This window comes from Odocoileus virginianus, chromosome 17 (genome assembly GCF_023699985.2).
Source record: "Odocoileus virginianus isolate 20LAN1187 ecotype Illinois chromosome 17, Ovbor_1.2, whole genome shotgun sequence".
NCBI classification, from domain to species: Eukaryota; Metazoa; Chordata; class Mammalia; order Artiodactyla; family Cervidae; genus Odocoileus; species Odocoileus virginianus.
Window position 1 is genome coordinate 56,506,278 of NC_069690.1, and position 12,859 is coordinate 56,519,136.

General features: G+C 45.7%; 1 long non-coding RNA gene across 2 annotated transcripts in view; it reads right to left on the bottom strand.

Moving 5' to 3' along the window:
• Positions 1-8,369: 8,369 nt before the first annotated feature.
• Positions 8,370-12,859, bottom strand: part of LOC110145131 (uncharacterized) — a 30,729-nt gene continuing 26,239 nt past the window's right edge. For both annotated transcript variants that reach the window (XR_002316096.2, XR_002316093.2), the window contains one exon: positions 8,370-10,206. This is a non-coding gene — a long non-coding RNA (uncharacterized lncRNA). The remainder of the gene's footprint in view (positions 10,207-12,859) is intronic.

Below are 12,859 nucleotides of genomic sequence, written 5' to 3' on the forward strand. Positions count from 1 at the left end.
GAAAAACTCCTCCAAGATCTCCAGGTCACACATCTCCCATCTGCTAGTCCTATGCTTCTGAAACTCCGTGTCCTGGGCATCCTCAAGGTGCAGGGTTAAAACCTAGCTTCCATCAGGGAGTCCGGCTCCATCTGTATGCATCGTGGAGGTCAGGAAATCTGCATTTTTAAGAGGACGATGGGAATGTGGTCTGTGGAGCACACGGTGGACCACTCTGTGTTGGATCTCTTTTCTGCTTGTTGGGACCACGAAGAACCCCCACTTCTGCTTGCGCCCTGGTGTCCCGGGCACCCAGACAGAACGTGTGAGGCGGACGTGCTGTGTGTAGGAGAACCCCAGAAACCTTAACCACTCTCTTTTTAAATAAACACGCAACACTGCAGAACTTCCCCTATCTATCCCAAGTCATTTTTAAAAATTGTTTATTTATTTATTTGGCTCTGCTGAGTCTCCATTGCTATGAGCGGGCTTTCTCTAGTTGCGGCAGGGGCTGCTCTCTAGTCACAGCATGCGGGCGTCTCTTGTTTCAGAGCCCGGCTCTAGGGTGCGTGGGCTCAGGAGTTGTGGCTCCCCAGGCGCTAGAGCACTGGCTCAATAGTTGTGGCACTTGGCCTTGGTTGTTCCGTGGCCTGTGGGATCTTCCCAGGTCAGGGATCAAACCCATATTCCCTGCATTGGCAGGCAGATTCTTAACCACTGGACCCCCAGGGAAGCCCCCCCAAGTGTAGTTTTAATCAGTTGGGATGAGTCTCTAGCTCTAAGTAACGAGGCTTATGCATGCCTCGAAGCAAAGTTTGTGAGCTGATGGATTTGTGCTCAGATAGCTCTCAAGGGCTTCTCACTGGCACCCCAAAAGAGCATCTTGTTGCTGTGGCATCTGAGACTGGGCTCCTCCACATACACTGTCTCTTAGGATTCTCACAGCTTCCTTGTTTTTGAACAATAGCCTCATGTTATTGTTTGACTCCAACTTCCTGGACACATTCTACGTCCTGCTGGGTAACAGAGAAATGAGACTAAGCAGCAAACCGCTGCTGTGGAGCCCAGGACACTTCCAATCTGAGGTTTCCAAGGGGCTACAGGGCTTTACCCTGGTGAAAACCAGTCCATTGTATTGAGCAGGTCAGAAGGAAGTAATGAAACCAACTCCCCAAAAGCGGCAGCCCAGACCCTTCCTAGCAGAACCACAATAGATAAAGGCAGATCGGAGGGGTTCTCCGTGAAGATGCTCTCAGCCCTTTCTCGTTTCTCTTCCTTCCATTTGTCATCCTCCCCACCACCTCCCTTCTCTCTGTGTATCTGCTCTGAGCCCCCACCTCACTGCCCTCGTGGAACCCGCCCGCCCCTGTTGTCAGCTCGCCTCTCTGCCCTGGCTTCCTGACAACCCGCTCCAAGCCTCTGGGCCTGCCTCTCTCCCCTCTGTGTCTCAGGCCCCCGCCCTCCTCAGAACTCCCCCCCGGTTTTTATGAGTCCCCTGGTGGGTCTGCAGTTTATTGAAGGGTGAGGAAGGGCAAGTCCAGCCTCAGTTTGGGGAGGGGTGGCGGTTTCCTCCATGGGGTTCCCCCGTCATCACAGAAGGGGCAGACAGATTTCTGGCTCCCGGCTGTCGAATCCCCATCAGAAGGCTCTGTGCTGCTGTGGGTGTCTAAAAGCCACCTTTGGGCAAAAGGGATAATAAAAACGTTCAGTCAGACATTCAAGGCAGTGTTCCAAACTGCTAGCTGCCAATTCCCCAGTTAAGAGAGGCCTGGCTCAGAGCCTCTCAGATTAACCCCTTCCCCCCAGATCTCCAGGAGAGGTTCCTACTGTGATCCTTAGAAACGAGAGAGAGAGAGAGAGGAGAGAGAGACCATTTCATCATGAGAGAGGACTTCGAGCAGAATCCAGCTTTCAAAGTTGCAAAAGGTTTCTTTCGTGTGGACAGCCCGAGCTTCAATAAATAAGATGCTGTGAAGAGAGGGTGGTCAGTGTGTTTGAAAGGAAAACGTTGAAGGGCGCGACTCAGCCCTCCTGGCGTTTTCACAGCCACGGCCGGCTTGATGTTTTTGGCTGGGATGTACGTGTGTGTGCGTGTGTGTGTGTGTGTGTGTTTTATTTTCTTTTTTAAAAATATGAGGTATTAGGCTCTCTCCCAAGTGGGGCCGCCTCTAAGCCACATGCCTCTGTGAGGGCACTGTGTCCTGCAAGAAGGGGGAAAAAAAAAGAGGAAGGAAGGAAGGAGGCTCCCTCCCGGTGACACAGTCACCTACATCCTGGTGGCATCGCGGCCGCCCTCCTGTCCCGCTCACCTCCTAGCTCGACCCGCACCGGCGCCCGTGTTTCCAACATTCGCATCAGTCCATGGCGAAAACTCGGGCATCATGCAGTCCAGAGAGACAAACGGGGACCGGCAGACAGACGGAACTCACACAATGCTGCTTGCTTTCTCGGCTGCCTGGCACTCTCAGTGTCTCTTCACCCTGCACGATGCCAGATGCTCTGTTCATTTTCCACCTCTTCCCTGGTTCGCGCCTGCTCACTCAGTCATGTCCGACTCTCTGCGACCCGCTGGACTGTAGCCCGCCAGCCTCCTCTGTCCATGGGATTCTCCAGGCAACAAGACTGGAGTGGGCTGCCATTTCCTCCTCCAGGGGATCCTTCTGACTCAGGGGTCAAACCCTTGTCCCCCGTGTCTCCTGCATCGGCAGGCGGTTTCTTCACCACTGAACCATCGGGGAGCCCTCTTCCCTGGCTGAATGGGGATAATAATCAAACCAGTTTTATAGATTGTGGTGGAAACGAAATGAGGAAATACTTGCAAAATTCTCCAGAAGTACCTAAAGCAAATTTGTGCTGAAAATATCTGTTATCACTAGTAAACTTTACTTACCATTGTGTGTGTTAGTCACTCAGTCGTGTCTGACTCTTTGTGACCCCTGGACCTTGGCCACCAGGCTCCTCTGTCCTTGGGATTCTCCAGGCAAGAATACTGGAGTGGGTTGCCATTTCCTTCTCCAGGGGATCTTCCTGACCCAGGGACAGAATCTGTTTCCTATAATGGCAGGCGGGTTCTTTACCACTGAGCCACCAAGGAAGACCCCTCCAATGACTTATTGCTGTTTCAAAAACCTCTCCAAAGGTGATGCGGAATGCCAGCAATTTTATAATGCTTGAAGATTTTGGGAGTCAGGAATCTTGGTGGAACACAGTTGGGGAGTCGGTGTCAGCTCTCTGAGCCTCGGGACATCTGAGATTTCAGCCGTGATGCTTCAGTGGTTGAGCACTGGGATGACCTGGCAGATTCTTTCATCAAATGTCAAATGCTCCAGGGGGGTGTCAAGGCAAGTCTCAGCTGGCGCTGTCAAACGGAACACCCACACATGACCTCTCTGTGTCCTTGGGCCTCTCATAGTCTGGGAGTCAGATTCTGGGGTGAGGGGGCAGACATTCCAAGAAAATCAGGTGAAGCTGCATAGTCTTTGCTTACCTATCTTTGGATTTCATACGGCATCCCTTCAGCCCCATCCTGTTCTCAAAAGACAGCTCAGGTTCAAGGCTAGAGATGACATCTCTCCATCTCTTCATCGGAGATTAGCAAGATCACACTGCATCACAACACGTGGTAATGAGATCACAAGATGTGATCTTCCTTCAAAGTTCCAGCCTGCCACCAGCAGGAACAAAATGATGATCTCCAATAACCCTGCAGACTCACTGTAACTGTCCTCGATTCACAACTCACAGGCTTTTTTTTTTTTTTTAGTGTATATTAGAGAGAAATAAACTTCTATGCTGCCTAAAACATTATTTTGATTTTATGTAATATGCCGTTCAACACATGCTAATTGATACAGTGGTGGTCAGTGACCTCAGGCTTTACCATGCCAGTAGCTCATCTGTGAACTAGATCAGCTTAAACACCGACCCATGGAATTGGTGTAAGTTTGCAGGCAAAATTCAACATCAAATCTACTGCAATCATTAGGCTAATAGCATTCTCCTTTGCTCCATTGATTCAGTTTCCTTTTTTACCCCTGCTGTTTATCTTAGCGGAAAGCGGTAACCTCCGCGCAGAAATGTCACGGCGTTTTTTCCCATCCAGCAGCGTTGCTGATGGTGTACCAGCACGTTCTGATCCCATTTCTGGAGCCGGAACAATCTAAACTTGTATAGAGAAAGCCTTCATGGGTTTTTGTTGGCATAGGAGAAGTCTAATTACACACATCCAAATACACAAGAGAGAAATGGAAGGTTTTTCCCCCTTGACTTGGAAAAGCTGGTGGTTTTGACCTGTAGTACTTGAATGAGAGATCCAAGCTAATTATGGGATTGCATGTTTAAACAGTTATTTCTTTACAGAATACTCCTAGCACATTTGTAAGTTTAATTTTCTTGGGGAATCTGTGCTATTCATGGACTTTTCTGCACAGAATTCTCTCAATTTGAGAAGGTGCATTAGCTTTTATTTATCAAGAATAACCTCATTAATTATATGCCTGTGTTCTTAGGTGGAATTAAAAGGTTGTTCTAGGACTTACATTTTATCATTATTTCTTAGTTTATTTTCTCTTGTTTATTCTCTACTCATAAAAATAATCCAGCTCTGTGTTAGAATGACTTCTATTACTAAATCTTCTTTTTGGGTTCCATGAGATGGCATCTGCTTTGTTTAATTAAATATTATTTTTGTAGTATTTTTCATAGTAAGTGAAGATAATAGACACTCAATAGAATGAATGACTAACTGGATCTTCTTATTTTTATGACTGTCTTTATTTCAAATTATTGTTACAGCACATCTACTCCACCCTTTTGTTAAAGTACCTTATCTCAATTTTTTGACACACCCTGCCTATGGAGATTAAGGATGATTGTGATGTATTTGAAATGCTGATACCCTTGCCGTTGGTTATTCGACATGAGAGGGAAACTCACTTCAACTATAACTGTAATTTTGGCACACCCCATAGGACAGAAAGGGTCCAGTACACATTAGGACTGATAGAGGGCATATATGTTTTGCAAAATTACTGCATGGGAATCACTTGAAGGTTTTAATTTAACTACTTTTTTTTTTTTAACCTGGCAACTATCCCAGGAATCCTGAATCAATATGGAATGGGAGGGGACCTCAGTTTTTACTTTTTATCAAAAATGCATGTTGATTCTGATATCGTTTAATCTTTAGAGATAGTCATCTAATGATACCACATGAAAGCAAATCATAATACGAAGCAATTTTAGAATGAAAATTCCATACAGAGAATATATTTAATTTTCTGGAGACTCCACTCAAATATAAACTAACATTTACATGTGGCTCATGTGGGAAACCAATACTTTCAGGATAGGATATATCTAGATTATTAAAGGATGCATTATCCTGATTTTTTAATGGAAAAGAGAACTATCCTACTTAGAAGCCACAAACTACTGAAAAAGCTACTGCCAAGATTCCTTAAGAACATTATTCCTTTAGAAAATACATTAAAATACTTGATATGAAGGATGATACATGAAGGTGAAAATTTCAGTGGACCTTAACCAGTGACTTAATTATTTATAGTCTCCAGTAGTTGGTTAATAATGTAAGATGATGAGACTATTAAAAGTAAAACTAAGCTTTTATCTCTACCATGAATAGTTAAGGCTAGCAAAGCTAATTTTAATGAACTGATGTGCTCATGTGCTTGGTCATGTTCGACTCTTTGTGACGCCATAGGCTGTAGCCCGCCAGGCCCCTCTGTCCATGGGGTTCTCCAGGCAAGAGTACTGGAGTGGGTTGCCATTTCCTCCTCCAGGGGATCTTCCCGACCCAGGGATCAAACCCACATCTCTTCTGTCTCCTGCATTGGCAGGCTGGTTCTTTACCACCAGCACCGCCTGGGAAACACTGATGAACTGATACTGGGGACAATTTACATTGTGGTGAACTGTGGAGATCAGAGATTTCACCAGGCTGGCAGACTGGTAAGTTAATTTGCCAGCTCCCTGAGGGCAGGTGGAAGACCGGAGGCTTCTGGTGGGAGATGCAGGACTCTTGTTTGCAGCAGTTCCCTGAGCACCAGTTCCTACAAGCCTGCACAAAGTAGGGGAGGTCACATAATGCCCCCCCAACCCCAGGCACAGAGGATTATATCACAGGTCAAGTGCTCCGAGCTTAAGAAAACAGAATCTTCTATAATTGGCAAAAGCACGCCTGCCTTTGGCTACAGATGGAGACATTATCTTTGCCACACCGGAGACTGTCACGGCTGCACAGCGTCCAGAGGACAACGTGATCTTTGTGTCCCAAGGTTGTTCTCTGTACAAACATCCCTGAGAGGATGGCTCAGAACCAAGAGCAGTCAGCGCTCCTGCTTCCCAGACAGGAAGAACTATGAGATGGGCTTCCCAATACGCATCAGTAACATAGCTGTAATTTTTTAGGATGTTTATTTGCTGCGCATCGGCTTTCCCTAGTGGCAGCAGGAGGGTGCTGCTCTCTAGTTGAGTGCGGGTCTCTCCTGCTGGGGGGCGCGGGCTCCGGGGGGCGCGGGCTCCAGGGCGCACGGCTCAGCTGTTGGGCTGCACAGGCTTAGGCGTCCCTTGGCGTGTGGGATCTTCCCGGACCCGGGATCGAACCCATCTCCCCTGCGTTGGCAGGTGGATTGTTAACCCAGGGACCACTGGGGATGTCCCAGTAACATTGTTTTTGATAACTGTAAAACTTATTTGTCATTCTACAAAGTGATTATCTCAACAGACAAATAAGTATTCAGAACACCCTAAGAAATGCTGTCGTTCTTTCAAGTCCTGTTAAAGATATTTTAGCCAACAAGCACAAAGAGAAAAAGTTGCTGTACTTCCAAAGACAGTAGTATTTTGGGGAGAGGCGAGAGGTTTTATTGTTTCCATTAGTTATTTAGTTAAGGATTCTTTCCCCCCCTTTTTTCCCTTCCTACACAATAATGGAGCAAGAGCTGTGACTCTCACACATTAGACCAGAAAGAACTTGGCAGACAAAAGTAGCCGAGGATAAGGGGAAAGTTGGGTTTTGGAATTAGACAAAACTGGACTTAAAATTCAGAGTCTTACTCGATGCCAGTTAATTAATGCTTGCTAATCCTCAAGTTTATCATCCTTTATTTAAGGATGACATGGCCCACTTTATAGGATTATATGACAATGTATGGAAAAGGTTTATTGAAACATGTGACATCTACTTGTAACACTCAGTAGATGATGTGCGTGCACAAGGAATCGACCTTCCTCCTGGAGCCCTGCTGTAGAATGCAGACAGAGAAACAGACCCGTGGAGAAGTGAATGGCCCACACTGAGTTAGTGTGTGCATCTCTGCAACCACCTAGATCTGCTTGTGGGGGCTTCCCAGGTGCTGCTAGTGGTAAAGAATCTACCTGTTAACGCAGGAGACATAAGAGATGCAGATTCAATGCCTGGGTCAGGAAGATCCCCTGGAGGAGGGCACGACAACCGCTCGAGTATTTTTGCCTGGAGAATCCCTCGGACAGAGAAGTCTGGCGGGCTAGTCCATAAAGGTGACAAAGAGTTGGACATGACTGAAGCCACTGAGCGTGAACGTGGCACACATCTGCTTGGATCACGTGAATACCTTATTTGACTCTTCTCCAAGAAATGGTCTTTATAACGAGAACTGTTGTGTGGCTCCAAGTCCATACCTGGGACCCACACTGCTGTAGGCGACCAGCTCAGAGAAATGAGTGGGGGACCTCTGAGCACGAGTGAGCACAACAGGATGCTGAATCAATCAAAGAGTTAATGGTAGTCACTTCTAGTTAGCCGGATTTTAAAGACTCTGCCTTAAAAAAACCCCAAAAATCCAAAGTGTGACAGCTTATAGTTGGCAATTAAAAGCTGTCCATGACCAGCTACCTCAAGGTAAGCTCTATTTTGACTTGTCTCAAAAAGTGAAAAATCAAGTATCTATTTTTTTTTCCCCCAAACAGTTCCTGTTTTCCTTTCTCTGGTTTTCAATGAATTGCGTTTGTTTTATCTTAAGTCATGCTGCAACGGATTGAGGCTGTGGGCAGCAGAACTTCATTTCTAGCAAGGTTTGTCCCTGTTCCCCACACTGATATTTTTATAGTTATGGGTTTGAGCTTTTTCTTCGTGTGTATATTATGGTATTAATAGTGGTGCTGGAGGAGGAGGAGCGCGCGCGTGTGTGTGTGTGTGTGTGTGTGTGTGGTTAAGTGTCCGCCTCCTGCTCACCGAGACTTCGGTTACGCAGGGAACGGGGATTTTGGCGCCCTTTCCTCTAAAGAAAACACAGTCTGATCTGAGGAGTGCCCACCTCTTACAAGGCCCCGATTGTGTAAGAAGACCAGAAAAGAAACAAATGCAGTTTAATTGCGTTGGATGCTTGGTGACTAGTTCACAAATCTTTTATTTGTTTTGAGAAGTGCAGCGGTGGCACTGGGTTTTGTGCGTGTTCAGGGAGAGGCAGACGTGACTTACAGAAGGACCCAGAAGCCGACATAATTACCTGGGCTTCTGTCAAACTAATAAACTAATAGAGGTTTCAAAAACATCAGGCAAGACCAAAGGTTTGAGAAACTTAGAGAGATGGAGACTAGACCACGAGCCCTGTTACATTTCTTTTTTTAACACGTGCATTTGAGAGCCTGATGGTTCCATGTAATATGAATTACATGTTTCAAATTTTAAAATAATTTAAAAATCTCTATGTAGGAGGATCTTGGGGTTTTAGAATCAATGTGCTGTTCTTTGGTTTTCTTCCAGTTACACAGGTGTCTCAAAGATTTCTTCTCTGACAAAGAAGGTCTCCTAGTATAATGTCCCTGTCCACTTAGAGATAGCTATGGATACCAGTGTCATTTATAATATTGTCTGTCAACCAAGAAGCAACATAAAAATTGAAGAGAATTTAAAAGTTATGAATAGCTGTTGATAAAAGGTCATTTGACAATGCAAGGACTTTACTTGGTAGACATTTTCATTGAACCAGGAAATGAGTACATTTCTTACCTAATGAAATCAGCCTTTTGCATTTGGGGTATACTTTGGATTTTTGGTAGCCTACAGTTAGAACTTACAGTATTCTCCCCAGAGTTCTTGAACTATAGATAGTGAGGAATAGCTTCAAGAAATTATGGTCCAGCCTAGAGGAAGGCTGAGTAAGTGATCTACCGTGTGATTGTAATCATTTCTCTGAATGAATCCAAACGTTACTAACATCAGACCATTCTTCTGACCTGTGCTGTCCATGTCACTAGTAATCAGATTTACTTGATAAGAGTCATTTGTTCTACATAGACTATAATGAGGACAGTTAGCGAGATATCCTTAAAGCCACTCGTGGTGATGTAAGTGAGATTGGGACTGTTGTGTACGTTTGTCTTACTCCATTTCCTTCTTAATTGATAGCATTGTTTATCCAGTGGCCCATCCATTCGATGATTCTTAAGGGCCCAGTGTGATCCAGACAATGTGCTGTGTCCTGGGAGTAAAATTGAGACTCGGATGTAGGCGTTTCCCTCAAAAAAGCCAGTGGTTAGTCAGAAACTGTGAGATGCAAACAGAAACACAATGCTAATAATGATGCTACTAAATACACGTTCCGTGTGTGATGCGAATCCAGAGGAATGTTTCGCTGAACCATGGGGGAAATGGAAAACCTCACAGTAGAGATGACGTTGAGTTGGGTCTTGAGTTACAAGTGAGAGTCTGCCAGAGGAGTTAAGGAGCTGAATATATTAGACACCCAGAATAGGCAGCTTGCTTTGCTACAAAACGCTCTAAACAGAATCACACGGATTAGATTTAAGCAACTTGCATTAGGTAGTCATAATTTGAAAAGCTACTTCCTTTTTGGCATCCCCTTCACCACAGTGTACTCTTGAAGATGACCTGCTTATGGTTCTTATGTCCTAGAGAGTTGCATGTGTGAATAACCTTGATAATGGGTCTGTGCCTTTGATTTTGAGTCCTTCAAACCCACTGCTATGCATGCATCACAGCAGGTGCGAAGGAGTAATCTGGTCAATGAAGGAATAAGAGAGTTAGTGTCATGGCTGTTAAAAACAGCGGCTGAGGGAAAGCAAACCAGCTGTAAATAAGGTGGTGGGGTCAGGGGGCAGTTGTCCTCTTGCTTAACAGGTTTGCTGGTTTTCCGTAGACTGTAGCTTTGGGAGATTGAAGGTGGCAGGGTTCTGAGGTCCTTCTGTATCCAGACTTGGGCCTTGCTATTGGAATAAGTGAAACAGTGAGTTAATAAATGGGGATTCCTCAGTGCTTCAGTGGTGAAGAATCCACCCACAATGCAGGAACCACAGGGGATGTGAGTTTGATCCCTGGGTCAGGAAAATCCCCTGGTGAGGACATGGAAGCTCACTCCTGTATTCTTGCCTGGAGAATTCCATGGACAGAAGACCCTGGCAAGGTATGGTCCATGGGATTGCAAAGAGTTGGACACGACTGAAGTGACTTAGCACTTCATACAGTTGATAACTAGATGTGGGTTACTGTATAGACTCTAGAAACAGCCTCTCTTAAAGTATAAGGGAATGAAAAATAATACAGAAGTTTTATTAATGGCCAACAAATAAGCAGAAAATTAATTGTCAAATGGCAAGTCATGAATACTGTTAGCGTTTACTGTAAAATGGTCTGAAGCTCTTTGGTTAATCCCTCACTCCATGCTTATACCTGAGACAAGTCAAATGTTCCTGTCACCTGGCTGGGCAGAGAGAGAGAGTCAGAGACATCCAGCCCACTTAGCCAACATGCAGTATTCTCGAAGTCTCTATTTTTGCCAAAGTTCTAAGTGAAAATATCCAGGATAAAAACCATATATAGAAAAGGAGTGTTTCATCCACATTTCATGTAACACCATAGATCATGAAAGCAGAAAGAATTTTAAAATCTAATTTGCTTTACACAAGGGAGTGGGCAGCATGGCAGGATTTTGGGTTCTTCGTGTATCTTGAGTTATTTCTCAAATATTTTGGGTTCAATAAAATCCGAAATGCATTTCGCCCTGAGCACTTTCCTCCCTTAATTCTGAAACCCATGTGTAATCTAAAGGAAATGTAATCCATATGTTTCTGATTCATTTACACTTAACTCATCAAAATATTTTTCTAGGAGCTATTTGATGTTGAAGAAGCATTTTGAGACTTTTTAATAAGCTTTTTAAAGCCTTCCCACCCCCACCCCTTTAAAACAGAAGGCCATGTTTGCCGAGAAGGAGTAAGCTCCGATACCAAAATATGTGGGTTCGGTTCCAAACTCTGAACCACAGAATTTAAGATCGGGTCTCCATTTATCCAGCATGTTCCTGTATCCCATTTTCTGAGTCTGGTTCAGCATGTAAAATTCGGTAGACCTGCCCAAGATGAAAACGAGACTCTTGTGACTTTACCACAGGATCAAGAGCGAGGCTTAAAGCTGCCAGCTAACAAGGTTGTGATGTTATCCAAAAAAGAAAAAAGAAAGAAAGAAAGAAAGAAAGGTTACCATGTGGGGGCCAGGGCTGCAATCCCAAGGGGGACGAAGCATCAGGAGAAGTAACCTGTTGCACGTAGAATCATAGTCCAGACAACTAAACCACTGAATCTTGTTTCATTTTGTTTTGGAAGCCTGGCCATTGAAGCAAAAATCTCGGTGACTTTTCCAAATTTTCCTCGACGTAAACTAAAAATTCCTAATGGACTTATCTTTGCCATCTGCTGGGCCTGCTCCCCCAAATTCTCCGTCACCATTCTTAGCTGCGCTGCTTAAAAATCAAAATCCAGAGTTTGACAGCGTCACAGTCAGTGCTGTGTGTGCGCTGGGCTTAGTCACTCAGGCATGTCCAACTCTTTGCGACCCCGTGGATCTGTCCACGGGGATTGTCCAGGTTAGAATACTGGAGTGGGTTGCCATGTCCTCCTCCAGGGGATCTCCCCAGCCCAGGGATCGAACCCAGGTCTCCCGCATGGCAGGCGGATTCTTTACCGTCCAAGCCGCCGGGGAAGTTCCCATTCAGTGCCCACCACGACTCCGGGCCCAAGGTGACCTCTGTCTCCGAGCCCATCCACTGGTCCCCACGACAGAAACAGGGACACCTGAATGACCCAGACAGCTACGCCTGACCTCCTTGATGAGTTTCAGGGAAGAAGCGTTTACAGGCAGAAGTGGGGGTGGGAGGTGGGCCGCAGCGTGTGTGGCCCCCCTCTGATTGGTTGGTGGTGAGGTAACAGCGTGGTGTTTCGGGAATCTCAGCCATCAGCCTTCTGCTTCCAACCAGCCTGGGGTCCGCAGGCTTGTGCTCAGCCTGAAGTCACCACCCTCGCCTGGCTGGGGGCCTGAGTTCCTGCAGAACTCAGAGGCGAGAATCATCGTCACAACACCCCATGGAGGAGCCAGCACCAGGCCACCTCTCTGCACTCTTGGTTCCTTCTGTGCTTCCTCACTCCACGAAGTATTAACTCAGAGCTTTTGGAACTCAGTGAAGGAGTTGAAGCTGAAACATTTTTCCTTACCAGCAAGAAATGGGGTCCACAGAAAGGCCTTTGTACCAGGAGACCCTACTGGGCCCTACACAGTTTCAGCATTTCTGCTTTAAGGGAAAGATAAGCACAAGATCTTATCCTTTGGGAAGTTAAACATCTAAATGATCTAGAAAGATCTATGATTTTTGTAGCCATACTCAATCACATGAGCTTCCCAGGTGGCTCAGTGGTAAAGAACCTGCCTGCCATGCAGGAGATGGAGGTTCGATCCCTGGATCAGGAAGATCCCCTGGAGAAGGAAATGACACCCCGCTCCGGTATTCTTGCCTGGGAAATCCCATGGATAGAGGAGCTGGTCAGGCTATAGTCCACGGGGTCATTTAGTCATGACTGAGCAACTAAA